General features: G+C 42.6%; 3 non-coding genes across 3 annotated transcripts; 2 read left to right on the forward strand and 1 right to left on the reverse strand.

The window, feature by feature from the left end:
* Positions 1–943: 943 nt before the first annotated feature.
* LOC142375823 (5S ribosomal RNA) lies at positions 944–1062 on the reverse strand. The gene has a single exon (XR_012769051.1). It is a non-coding gene; the product is annotated as a 5S ribosomal RNA (ribosomal RNA).
* A 354-nt stretch (positions 1063–1416) lies between these two features.
* On the forward strand, positions 1417–1535 carry LOC142375822 (5S ribosomal RNA). Its single transcript, XR_012769050.1, has one exon. It is a non-coding gene; the product is annotated as a 5S ribosomal RNA (ribosomal RNA).
* Positions 1536–9596: 8061 nt separating this feature from the next.
* trnat-ugu (transfer RNA threonine (anticodon UGU)) lies at positions 9597–9670 on the forward strand. Its single transcript has one exon. It is a non-coding gene; the product is annotated as a tRNA-Thr (tRNA).
* Positions 9671–13843: the final 4173 nt, after the last annotated feature.

Genomic DNA, 13843 nt, shown 5'->3' on the forward strand with positions numbered 1-13843 from the left:
TATATAGATAATCCATAAGCCTCGTCAAGCGGTGAAGTTGTAAAGCAATGAGATGAAAAAAGTGATCAGAGCTTCATCCTCTGTGGCTGGTTGACTGTTAGAACTTCCAGCAGCCTCTAACTCCCACAGCTTAAACCACAGCTGTCCCTCACAGGGTAGATGTCTCAGATGATGTTCTGAATGGGGTGGTTTATATAATCAATATGTAAAAGTGTTTGTGTAATGGACTATATTCCCTGAACATAGCTGGGGAAATGTTGCATCAGATTCACTTTCTTAGGGAGATCAACACAACAGTATACACACCAGCAGGCACTATTTATAACGCTCTCGTGCTCTCTCCTTCACAGTGACGGTGCAGCTGTCAACAAAACACGGCTCAAGATTACCTTCCGTCTGACAAATCCATGTTAATCACATCAGTTTTATCAACAGCGACAATTCTTTGCAATTGTTACAAAATTACAGTTCCATTTACTTCAACACAGACACAGACACGGAAACCAGGAAGTTAACCAGATTGGGCTGCTGCTGATTGGTTGGCACACACTGCCCTGAACACATCCGATCTCAGAAGCCAAGCAGGGTCGGGCCTGGTTAGTACTTGGATGGGAGACCGCTTGGGAATACCAGGTGCTGTAAGCTTTTTTCTCTTCTCTCTGCGGCCTGCATGTAACATCTGACCATCACCGTGTGCCACACAGACACCAGGAAGTTAACCAGCTTGGGCTGCTGCTGATTGGTTGGCACACACCTCTGTTTCTGTTTGGCTCTCAGTCTCCATGTTGCTGATCCTGGATCTGCTGAGATGTCCCAGGCCATTGTTGGCTTTGATCCTCATACATTTAACTTTGTCCTGAGAAAGGACAAGTTCCAAAAAGTCAAACAGGGACTACTTTTGCATTTGACATAGCCAAACTGCATGCGCCTGGAGAAGCCAAAAGGCTTACAGCACCTGGTATTCCCAGGCGGTCTCCCATCCAAGTACTAACCAGGCCCGACTCGGCTTGGCTTCTGAGATCGGACGAGATCAGGCGTGTTCAGGGTGGTGTGGCCGTAAGCCAGCAATGGTATCACAAACCAGCTTTTTATAGATTCTGAAACAGACTCTGTTATTGTATTCCGACTTCTAAAATAGAACTATACTGTTTAGAGAAGACGCAGTTTATGAGCATATCGTGGGATTGAGCTTCCCTGGTTTCTCTATATGACAACGGACACAAAACTACACACAGGGAACAGAGGAGCTTGACAGACAGTTATCTGAGAGTCCCATTTTCAGCTGCAGAGAACAATCACATCAGGGAAGTCAACGTGCAGGCTCAACAGCAGCCTCTCAAGCCAGCTCTCTGGTAAAAATAGGGGAAACGTATGGTTCCAGCACCTATATAACATATATTTGTCACAGGGACTGTGGCTTACGGCCACACCGCCCTGAACACGCCCGATCTCGTCCGATCTCGGAAGCCAAGCAGGGTCGGGCCTGGTTAGTACTTGGATGGGAGACCGACTGGGAATACCAGGTGCTGTAAGCCTTTTGGCTTCTCCAGGCGCATGCAGTTTGGCTACGTCAAATGCAAAAGTAGTCCCTGTTTGACTTTTTGGAACTTGTCCTTTCTCAGGACAAAGTTAAATGTATGAGGATCAAAGCCAACAATGGCCTGGGACATCTCAGCAGATCCAGGATCAGCAACATGGAGCCAAAACCAAACAGAGGTGTGTGCCAACCAATCAGCAGCAGCCCAAGCTGTGTTAATACGTTGGTGTGTCTTTAGATGAGGTAATTGAGTAAAAGCTGCCCCACACTGATCACAGCTTTATGGTTTCTCTCCTGTGTGAAGCCTCTGATGATTAATTCCTCTTTGATTTTTGAATTCTTAGCGCTTCCAAATTAACGAACCATTTCTGACCAAACGATCCATTCCTTGATACATCAAAACGAATAGATCTCACAACTGAAGCTTGTTGGATTTTCTCAGTGTTTTTCAGAGTGGTTGAATGTATCAAGTAGAGTCTTGCGTTCGATCAGTGAGACATGGAAAATCTGTAGTGTTTTTAATGGATTTGCAGATTCTTTTTTCTTTCCGATTTTAAACAAATTTGAATTTGCACATTAGTTGGTTTGTCTTTATAAGATGATCATTAAAGCCTCTCACCAGAAGAGCACCTAAAAGATTTCTGAGGAGTGCGGACATCAATCCCTCCACATTTTGCCTGGAAAGCAAGCCCTTTATAATTTGACATAGTTTGTCTTCCATATTTGGGTATATTCTGAAGAGATTGTAATAACCCCAACCTTAAATTTGACTTATCCTAAGTGCAACTGCTTTTCTTTCGCCCAATTTTAAATCAAACAACCTCAAACATCCCTACATGGTACCACATTTAGATAATAATGATTCTATTTTTGTGAAAGGAGGATAAATTCATATCCTCTGCACACGAGGCCATTGTATCTAATGAGGCTCCAATTTTGAGATAAAAATTATACCAGCTGTAGTGTAAGACAGAATTTTTTATGGTCAAACTTACAATAGAGAGGACGAGGTGGCCGTACCCGCCAGTTTCTGGACTGTCTCTGAGGTCCGAACATATCCTAACGTTTTCCGAACACATTGCTACATTTCCTAACAGGTCCTAACCAAGGTCCTAACACATCAAAGAGTTTCAAACGAGGTCCTAACACAATTCCGAACAACTCCTAACAAATCCTAACAAAGTCACGTGATGTAGAAGGCGGGGTTATCTTTTTATAATATCGGCCATGTTTTTTCATCGCACCGCTTAACACCAGAGCAGTAAGTGTAATTAAAGGTTGGAAAACTTTGTTAATACTCATAAAAGCAACGCCATGTCAAAGCCGAATGTTAAACCGTGTAACAAAACAATATAAGGTGTAATCTTACCATCCTGTTAGCGCGTAATTCAACTTGTATTTCAACTTTCTTGTTACGTAGCTGTTTTGCTAACGGAGCTTCTGCCTGTAATAACGTCGCTGTACACATAGCGCTGTGTGGCGATGGTGGGGATAATGGTGATATGACAGAATCAGAAGACCAATAGTAACTTATTTGTTTGTTTATTTGCTCTATAAATGCTGCCGATTTCTAGGGGAAAGCCTTAAGATGTGAAAGAATGGTGCCAAGTTTCATTGTCCTTCAGTGGAACAGTAATTTATCGGCAATCTATGGTGGTTTCTCTTCTCCGTTAATGGAGTCTGGTTATGTGTTTGAGCAGAGCAGACAGATGTGTCCAGATGTTTTGAACATGCTTAATAATAATTATTATTTCATTATATAGCACATTTTAAAACATACATTTACAAAGTGCTTCACAACAATAATAAAACAGTAATGCAAAACATGCCTTTATACATACATACATACATACTATATATTCATTCATACATACATACATACATACGTACATACATACATACATACGTACATACATACATACATACGTACATACATACATACATACATACATACATACATACATCCTGTATATACATACATACATGTATAATTTCCTCCACTCTGTCTGTACACATAGCCTAGCTTTACTTTAACCTGTTTTATTAATGTTTGCAGATGACTAAGAGAGGGAAACCTGATGCTATACTGGAGGGACATCTGTGTAAAATATGCCCAGGGCCAGTACCACTTCTCTACTGGCAAACGTCCAGGGGCCAAGAAGTGGAAAAGAGCCCTGGAGAAAATAAAATGCTTGTCCCCTGCAGAACCACACAAAGGATCTGTTCAGGAGAAGCCTTCTGTGCTCCTGTGGGTTCCACAAGGTAAGTGAAATGATTTTCTAAGTCTTGATAAGTCACTGCAGCATGTGAATTTATTTATTGAACAATATATATCTGCACAATTCTGGAGAAAACTGTGAGTGTAGGATTCTTAGTTGCATGTAGCAATACCCCCCCCAGCCAGCAAATCTGTCATCAGTCCCCAGCTCCAGTAAGGCAGCAGAGGTTCAGATGGAGGCAGGTCGAGTCCAAGTCGGCGCAGAGACAGAGAGAGGGGAGACACAGAGGCAGGGAGAGTAGACAAAGAGACAAGGAGAGGAGACACAGAGCCAGGGAGAGGAGACACTGAGGCAGGGAGAGGAGACACAGAGCCAGGGAGAGGAGACACAGAGACAAGGAGAGGAGACACAGAGGCAGGGAGAGGAGACACAGAGGCAGGGAGAGGAGACACAGAGGCAGGGAGAGGAGACACAGAGACAGGGAGAGGAGACACAGAGACAAGGAGAGGAGACACAGAGACAGGACAAACTAAGCAACACTGATTGACCAGAGTATTCCATCCCCTCCTCCTCTCTTCCTTAGGCTGCCCCCTACTCAGAGGACATGCATTTCTGTTGTGTGATGATTGTGCTACTCATGGAGGAGATGGATGTGTATGCATGTCCTTTCTTCATCTTTGTGTTTATACTGGTTACAGGCGAGCGCATAGGAGTGGAATATTTATTGGCCCAGACCAACAGAGGTGACCTCCTGGCTCCATCGCAGGTCCCTGAAGTCCCCTCGCAGGTGCCTGAGGAGGAGGAGGAGGAGGGGGAGCCGGATGACACCATCAGCACGCCTGACATTGTGGGCCAGTCAGCTGCAATAGGGGCTGGTGATCCTCCGAGTGCTGTGATGGGTGACGCTGAACCCGGACCCCTCGTCACAGAGGTCAATAACACTTTCTGTAACACCTTACTCTAAAGCACAATATTTAACTGAAGTAAATCTGGTCACATTTTAATAAGATAAATGAATGTAAAATCAGCATGGCTCACATATTAGAAACAAGAGCAAGCTCCCTTTTCATATGCTCCCTCATTTCTCCACTTACAATCTACACATGCTCCTGCTTTTTCTCAGGCTCCTCAACCACAAGCTCCTCCAGAGTGCCTTCCAGGTGCCCAGCCAAGGCAACCTGCCTGGAGGCTGAACAAAGCTGCCCAGGAGGATGAGGAGCGAATGGCAGGGGGGGAACAGCCACGGAAGAGGCAGAAAAAGGAGACATACCACTACACCTGCAAAGTGTGTGGCCAGGACAAAAACAAACAGACTGGACACACCCAGCTAAAGGGGCGGTGGTACTGTCCAGAGTCAGGACAGACCCTGGATGGCTGGAGGAAGAGTGGAGGCCTTTAGTCACCATTACTTGTCTCTCTCTGGTGTTTGTCTGTCTGTCTCTGGGTTGTTCCGGTCCGTCTCTCTGTCTGTTGGCGTGGATATATGACAGGGCCAGAGCTGAGGTGCACAGTGTGGGAGCTGCTGTGTGTGTGTGTGTGTGTGTGTGTGCCAATAGTTCTGTTCTGTTCGGTTCGGTTTCAGTGAGACAGGAGGGACGGGCATGTACATACTTAATGCACTCCTGACCTCCTGAACGATATGTATATAGTGTATGTTAAATTAAAGTTAATAATTTTTGCCAACAACAGCCTTCATGTTTTTATTTAATTTCCTCTTGAATAACAGGACAGTGAGTGTCATCCACTGAATGTGATTGTGAAAACCAAAGCCAGAATCATTTACATTTATTCACAAAACACAACACTCTTTGCTGCTCAATTTGGAATTTGTTTTATTCATTTGTGCTGCACAGATGTAGTCTATCAAATAATTGAGATTACAATAAAGAAGGAGGGGAAACATGATGTGGGACTTATTTACATTTACAGTTATAGACTGTTAGTACTGTTTTAATTTCAAATGTAGCACATGGCAATTTGAGTTAATTATTTGAATATTATATCATATTCATTTCATCATATTTAATGCATTCATGTGCGTAATTGCATAATAACAGGGTTATTACTTTGGTGATTTGTATGGAAAAAGAGTTACTGTGTTAAAAATGACTACGTTACCCAAAATACATTGCGAGACGAGAGAGCAAGCTAAGATGCAAGTGATATTGCCACAGCACCGGTTCGTATCCCGCCAGAGACATGACACTTAAAGTGATGATAAACCTTGCAATAAGTGCAGAACTGTGTGTAAACAATGTTGAGAAGATAGAAGAGTAGATAAAAAATATATACAGTGTACATTCTCCTCATTTTTCCTCCTTTTCTTTCTCTCTCTTTCCCCCCCTTTTCCTCTCTTTTTTTTTCTCTCCCCTCGCCGAGCTGTCCCTTTTGCCCCATTTTTGGCCGAGAGGTTAAGGCAATGGATTAGAAATCCATTGGGGTCTCCCCACGCAGGTTCGAGTCCTGCGGACAACAATAACTATATTGACCCAGGGTTGCGAAAAGTCAACCAGGAAAGAAGCACAAGTTCCTTTGACCATTTGATGAAATAAAACAAAGGCCAGACGTGTCGTTGATCGTATGAATTATTGCATAGATTGATCTCTGAAGACACAACTCCTTCCTCTGACCCATTTCGAAGACTGACCATTTCTAACAAACAAAAGATAAGCTTTTTCTTGATCGCCATAACTTAGGTCTGTCTTAGGAGTTGAAGTCCTAAATTATTCCAATAATTCTACATTCTAAGTCAAAGGGAACATATTGAATAAATGAAAATGAATATATATATGTACCCGAATCACATTAAATCATTAAATGATGAAATTAAACGATACTGATTTCAACAACAATACAAATTTTAACATTGCCATCACACTCGTCCACTGTTCGCAGTGCATAGGAGCGAAAAACCCACCGGCCGCTACTTTCGTAACTCATGTTCTTATTTTGGGAAAACTCACCTACGGCCCCCCCCCACTTGGCGACCGACCACTTTACCAAGGTCGCACTCCGAACAGTCGACTAACACAACTGGCAATGGACATATCAGTGATCAGTTCTGATTGATAATACACATAGAATGAATACACCGCCATCAAATGAATTGATCACAGTTTTGTACCAAATACAATACAAAAAAATATGGATTATCACACAACAATAGTTATAAAATGCAATGTAATGCCGCTCTTCCAGTCCCGTCCCATCTCCCGTACTCTGGAGTCGTCTGCTTCTGGCCGAACATCCGTCCGGCTGGGTCTGGAACTGCTAAGCTAACTCTGGGAGGAGAGGTCGCCAGTACGTCACTCCCAATCAAAGAGATCTTCAGCATACTTGGTTCCACACCCGAAGAAAGAATCTTGTGAACCGTCCGTTGATAACCTTCATTCGTTGACCAGCTCTCCCATGCGTTGGTCCTCAGACCTGGTCTCGCATGGTCATCTGCCTCCTGGTTTCTTCCGCTGTTTGTTTGAACATCACTTGCAGCAAACACCTTCTCAGAATGGGTATAATGCAACACCCCAATAGGGAGACCATTATCACTATCAACAATATTGCTATTCCCGCCTTAACTGTCATCGTTCCCCAATCTCCCAAAATCCCAAACAGACCAAAACAAAATTTTGAATAATGCACATTGACCAAATTTCTACCCCTAATCTGGCAACGTATCTCAGGGGATACATACATTTCAAAAGCTGCTAAGTAGCACCACAAACACAGTTGAAACATTTTTTCTTCATCAGAATGTTTAGACAAATGTCCTAATTAATATTAGGAATTTAAATTGTTGTTTGATTGAAAATAAGTATGACTAATATATGATTACTTACCCCCAAGGAAGCAGGTTCTCCACCACTGGCGGCAATTTTGTTTTCTGATCAGGCTGACGAAACGATGAAAGATAGCCTGAACCAAATCATGTGATCTAGATGCTAATACCAGACAAGACTTTTGATAAATGCCAACTTGATTAGCTAAACCTCCCAGCACACCCCTTACAGGATGTTAAAGAGTGTGTATCTCCTGGTGCACGTTGCCTGTTTAAGGGTTTTTAAGGGTGGCAGCTTCATGACACTTTCTCCAGTCTGACCCTCACTTGGAACACAATCAGACATACTGGGACATGTGGGAAAGGATCACAGTGTTCATACTGTTCATATCTGAGAACATCCACAGGAAGACACTTTATCATTTACATGTTGATTCTGTCTTTCAAAGGCAGATTCTTACTGGAATCCATGTTATACACTGTATGCTGACACGTAGAAATAATCCCATTCTGCTTGTAAGCAGCTCTTAATAGAAACCAGCATGACTGCACTGTTATTACTGTATTATGTTGATGCATGAAAGCAGCTGAATGATTGCGCTGTAAACACTGAGAACAAGCTGCAGATGTGGCTGTTGTGTTGCTTTTGCTTCACAGTCAGTGTAGACAACATACAAAACAGCTTCAAAGATACTTCCAGGTGAGGCGTGAAGAAAGCAGCTGTGAGCACCGTAACATACAATAAATACATTATTACTGACCTGGACAGTGATGCATTCAGGTTCAGTTTCTGCTGTCCCATTTTTAATCACATATATATAAAGGATCCCTGCTTCTGTTTTCATTTACATCTCATACAGCATTCATACAACCCATGTGTGCCACCATTGCCTGGGCTCTATGAACATGTGCTGCATATTATTTACAGTTCAGATCAGAAAGCTGAAAAAGAGAGCAAAACAGCACACGTGATGCCTGCTGACTGACAACAGAGCACCGCTGCTTCTGACATCACAAGAAGTGATGTCATCACTGATTATGACTTCACAGTTTTGCATGACATCACAGTGGAAACATGACATCAGAGGACATGACATCACTGTAGTTTCTAAAAGCCTGAAAGACAAAGCGCCTGAAAAACAACACGTACTTAAAAAGTCATTTAGACAAACGTTAAAAAACAACAAGCAAAACGAGTCAAAGCAGAATATCCTCTCCTGCACTTCTGTGGGGTGACCACAGTAACAGAGCTACAGGCTATCTAAGCAAATAAAAACACCTGAGTTCATTCATTTAGCTTTTCAATTCCTCCTTCTGTAGCTCATCAAACATAATCAAGTAAGCCTTTTACAAGAGGCAATATTACTAAAAAACACAGTATGCACAGTGTTACAACTTTCAACAGATACAAAATAATGAACAATATTTCAGTCCAGGTACTGAACATGTTTTAATCTCACTGTGGCACAGTCAATAAATACTTCCACAAGAGGAAATATTGCTAAATAAAAAGTCAAAATCTTAAATTAAGAGTTCCTTATATGGTCTGAGAAGTTATATCATCTTAACTTCCAAATTGCGCGCTATGTGTCACACACGGTCCATTCGCTGATCAGGCGACGCACCCAATGCCTGCGAATACAACCTCCTCACTTCACTCTTTGGTAGACCTATGCGGCATTGGCTAAAGTAGGTTACGTGGTTGAAATAGAGAAAATCGTGCCTATGTTATTCTTCCTTGGCACATATCAGTGGTAGCGTAGTCTGAAGGACGTATTTGGGAATTTTTACAGGGGCACAACGCATGTTTACAGAGGCACGTGTCCCGGTAAAAAGTGCCTGGTGACGTGCCTCCATTAGATTACCAAAAGTATGACTATGCTACATACACCTTACTTCAAAAGTACACTCCTTCGGGTGAGTAAAATTCAAGCACCTTGTGCAAACCTCTGTGCCAGTGAGGATGCAGAGATTACATGAATATTGGAAATAAATCACAAAAACCACTTCCTGAGGTGGATTCAGTTCCTGCTCTTTATTCTTTCATCAGTTTTATGAACCATGTGGTGCTGTGGCTTAGTTGGTCAAAGTGCCTGTCTTGTAAACAGGAGATCCTGGTTTCAAATCCCAGCAGTGCCTGTGGGCCTTCAGAGCTAGCTATGACTTAGCATATAAAGCAGCTTATTATCAGCTTTCTACATAATTATTTTAACTAGTCCACTTAATGAAAGTGCGTATAAATAGCACACAGTTTTTAAAGTCTCATTTATGCCTATTTTATGCTTTCAGAGTGTCTCTGCCAGCAGCAGCACAGTCCATCACCCAGCATCGGTAGGTGATGACGTAACGTGATGTGATATTAAAAGGTGTAGGCCTTTTTTGTTCATATATTTTTTATTGCTTTCACATAAAAACAAATTACACACCAAACAGCAATGCATAATGTAAAACGTTACTGAAAACGAACAAAACAAAAACAAAACAAAACAAAAGTTTTCTGATTTATGCTTTGTAATAATAATGTCAATGTCAAGGTAACTAAACAGAGGCCTTTTGTTTTTATATCTCAACAGAAACTGAGACCCACTGACGAGTTTCTTCTTTTCCTGATGTACCTGTCAGTGGGTTTTCCTCCCAGGGATCTTGCAGAGAGGTTCAGCATTCACCGCACTGCTGCAAGTGGAATCATCTCCACATGGACTCATTTCCTGTACTGCCTGTTAGGAAGCCAGCGCCTTTGGATTCCTCCAGCGACAGTGAGAGCTCACCTGCCAGTTGAGTTTGCAGCTTTTTCTGACACACAGGCGGTCCTTTATTGTACGGAGATATTTTGTCAGACGCCCTCCTCTCTGCTCCTTCAGAGTGAGGTTTTTTCCACATACAAGTCTCACACTACATTCATGGTCTTGGTTGGCATGGCACCCCACGGTGCCGTCACCTTTGTGTCTGGACTGTATGCAGGCTCTATGAGTGATCCCAGATCTTTAAGCAGTCCGGGATTGTAAAGCTGCTGAAGCCAGGTATGGCCATCATGGTGGACAAAGGGTTTGTTGTGGACAACCTTGCTCCTTGTAAGGTGTACCGGCCGGCCTTTCTCAGCAACAAACAACAAATGAGTCGAGAGGATGTCAGACAGACGCAGTCAATTGCATGGCTGAGAGTGCACGTGGAGAGGTGCATAAGGAGAGTGAAAGAGAACAAACTCTTCCACAAGGAGATACCACGGTCTATATGTGGGAACATTGACGAATTGTTCAGTGTAACCTGCTTCCTGGTCAATTATCAGAATGGGCCGTTAGTGAAGGCATGGGCAACTCAGCAATGAATTGGGAGCACTTTCAATCAGTTCAATCAGCAGTTCTTTCAGTCAGTTCAAATGATCAGTTCTTTCAATCAGTTCAAACCATCAGTTCTTTCAGTCAGTTCAAATGATCAGTTCTTTCAATCAGTTCAAATGATCAGTTCTTTCAGTCAGTTAAAATGATCAGTTCTTTCAGTCAGTTCAAATGATCAGTTCTTTCAGTCAGTTCAAATGATCAGTTCTTTCAGTCAGTTAAAATGATCAGTTCTTTCAGTCAGTTAAAATGATCAGTTCTTTCAGTCAGTTCAAACCATCAGTTCTTTCGATCTTGTTCATTTTTAGAAATCTATACAAAACCTGAACTGATCTTTATTGTTTGTTTGTGCAAATCTCTACCAGTGTAGAGGTTGTATTGTTCATTGTTGTAATGAGATGTGTGCATCTTTTGAATATGGAATAATAAATTATTAAAGCTGCAGTCGGCAGGTTTTCAAAATTGCGAGTCTAAAGTCGGAAAATTCGAACTGATACAACTTCCAGGTCCCTCCCCCAACCTCTAACAAGCTCCGAATCGCCCCCCAAACCCCTCCCCCTCTGTGGACGAAGTTGTGCACGTGAGTTCACACCAGTGTGAGCGCACACAAGCTGGGGCAGACTCACGCTCAGCAGCGTGTGCACAAGCTGTGATTGACAGGTAGGATTCCTCCACCCTAACGTGATTGGTTAAAAACAGCCGGGAGCGCTCGATTTTTGCAAGCATGATTACAGGCTTCAGAGGGAGCTACAGATTTCGTTATTTTTCCTAAACAGCCTATTTAATATTCTACTTCCAGAATCCCATGACAGTTCAAGCTAATATGACTAAAAAAAAGTTGCCGACCGCAGCTTTAATTCAAAAACAGTCTTGGTGTCATTGTCATCGTTACATTAGCTTTGGGTTTTTCCTGACTTGAAATTAAAATGAAAACGCACAGAGATGACATTACAACATGTAGAATTTACTAAGTAAATATTGAACAACACTTATTCAATAATCCAATATCAACAATCCACATAGATTTTTACACTCGGGCTCTCATTTCAATCAGTACAAAAGGTATGGTCTCAGGTCAGTTGTAAGCCTTCATTAGTGACCATTATCACTTCAGGTTTTGTATAGATTTGTAAAGATGAACACCACCACAACCAAACAAGACTGTGCTTGTATAGCTGTGTAAACCTGATTGAATCATTACCTCTAGTTCTGAAAAGTTTGTACTTTTCAGGGTGCTGAAAATCTACAAATCTAAAGTATCTACAGGACAACTGTCCTGAATGTTATCTACACACAGTACATAGTTACTACTATAAATATCAGAGAGAGAGAGAGAGACAGAGAGAGAGAGAGAGAGACAGAGAGAGAGAGAGAGACAGAGAGAGAGAGAGAGAGAGATCTATCTATCTAGCTATTACTTCTGGCTACTGCTAGCTAGTTAGCGATAGCACCGGAAGGAGTGGATCACACACTCCAGAGAGAGAGCGGAAGTAGAACGGGAGTAGAGTCTTGCACAGAGCGAATTATTCACAGAGCGAATTGGCTAACAGACGAGCCTGGGACGCAGTGCACGTGAGCAACATGTTTAGTGACAGCAAGTGGACAGTGACAACGGTGAGTTCATACACTAAGAGTGACTTTAGTTGTCTCTTCTGACCATCATGCAGCTATTCATTTAGTCATAGAGAGAAATTAGTTGCATAGTTGAGCATCTAGTGCTAACTAATAGGCTACTAGACGAGCCTGGTGCTCGCGGCGGCTGCGTGGGCCGGAGGACAGAGGACAGCTCCTCTGTTCTCCTGTTCTCCGGCTCACAGAGACTCCGCGGAGGACCAGGCTCGGCCCCGTGGCTCACGCTCCTCGGCGGCTCCGTCACGAGACGTCGATGGGCTACCGACGGAGAGGCTCCATTATTGATTCAGGGTTGCTCAAAGTTAACCTGGAAAGAAGCACAAGTTCCTTTGACCATTTGATTAAACAAAACAAAGGCCAGACGTGTCGTTGATCACATGAACTTCTGCACAGATTGATCTCTGAAGACACAGCTCCTTCCTCTGACCCATTTCGAAGACTGACCATTTCTAACAAACAAAAAAAAAAAGCTTTTTCTTGATCGCCATAACTTAGGTCTGTCTCAGGAGTTGAAGTCCTTCTTGAAGATGATGATTTGTAAACGTTGAATGTCAAAGGTGAACACACCTGTAAGTGGAGAGCAGGCTGGTCCACTTCAGAGAGACTGGGCCAAAGATGACTGGAGCACACAGGATACGTTTTACTGTTATTTTATTGTGCAAGCATGACTAACGTTTCGACGCCGTGCGTCTTCATCAGAGTCAAACCATACTGGTATCAAAGCATAGAATATAAAGACATTATTCCCTCCTTCTTTTCACGCATTGGTTAGTAGTGAGGGGTGGGTCTCAAGCAATTGTCCAGTAAGGGCACTCATGAATAGGTAACTTCATCAATTGCAATTTCCATTGTGAATAAAAACCAAAACACCATGAACCAAAGTGCAAAAAACATAATAAAATAAAATAAAATAAAAATATATACATGACAGACTCAGAGAAAACTGGATAGGCATAGTTCCTCATTTAGGCCATGTGGCTCAACAGTATTGAGGGTATAGATCCAAAATGCTTCCCTTTTTAATAGCATCTTGATTAGGTCCCCTCCTCTTTGGGGAGGTATGATTTTTTCAATTCCCCAGAATTTCAAAGATGCGCATGAGCCGTGATTTGCCTGGATGTAGTGGCGTGCTATCGCATAATCCAAGTTTTTGTTGCGTATAGCAGCTTTGTGTTCAGCGATTCTCAACTTGAGAGGGCGTTTGGTTTGGCCCACATATAGTAGTCCACACGGGCATTTCAGAATGTAGACAACGTGTGTGGTGTTGCAATTAATGAAGTTGTTGATATTAAAGCGTTTGCCCGTGTGTGGATGAGAGAAGTGTTTTGTGTCGGAGGAGTTGGAG

Source organism: Odontesthes bonariensis (assembly GCF_027942865.1).
Source record: "Odontesthes bonariensis isolate fOdoBon6 chromosome 6 unlocalized genomic scaffold, fOdoBon6.hap1 SUPER_6_unloc_2, whole genome shotgun sequence".
Classification (NCBI taxonomy): domain Eukaryota; kingdom Metazoa; phylum Chordata; class Actinopteri; order Atheriniformes; family Atherinopsidae; genus Odontesthes; species Odontesthes bonariensis.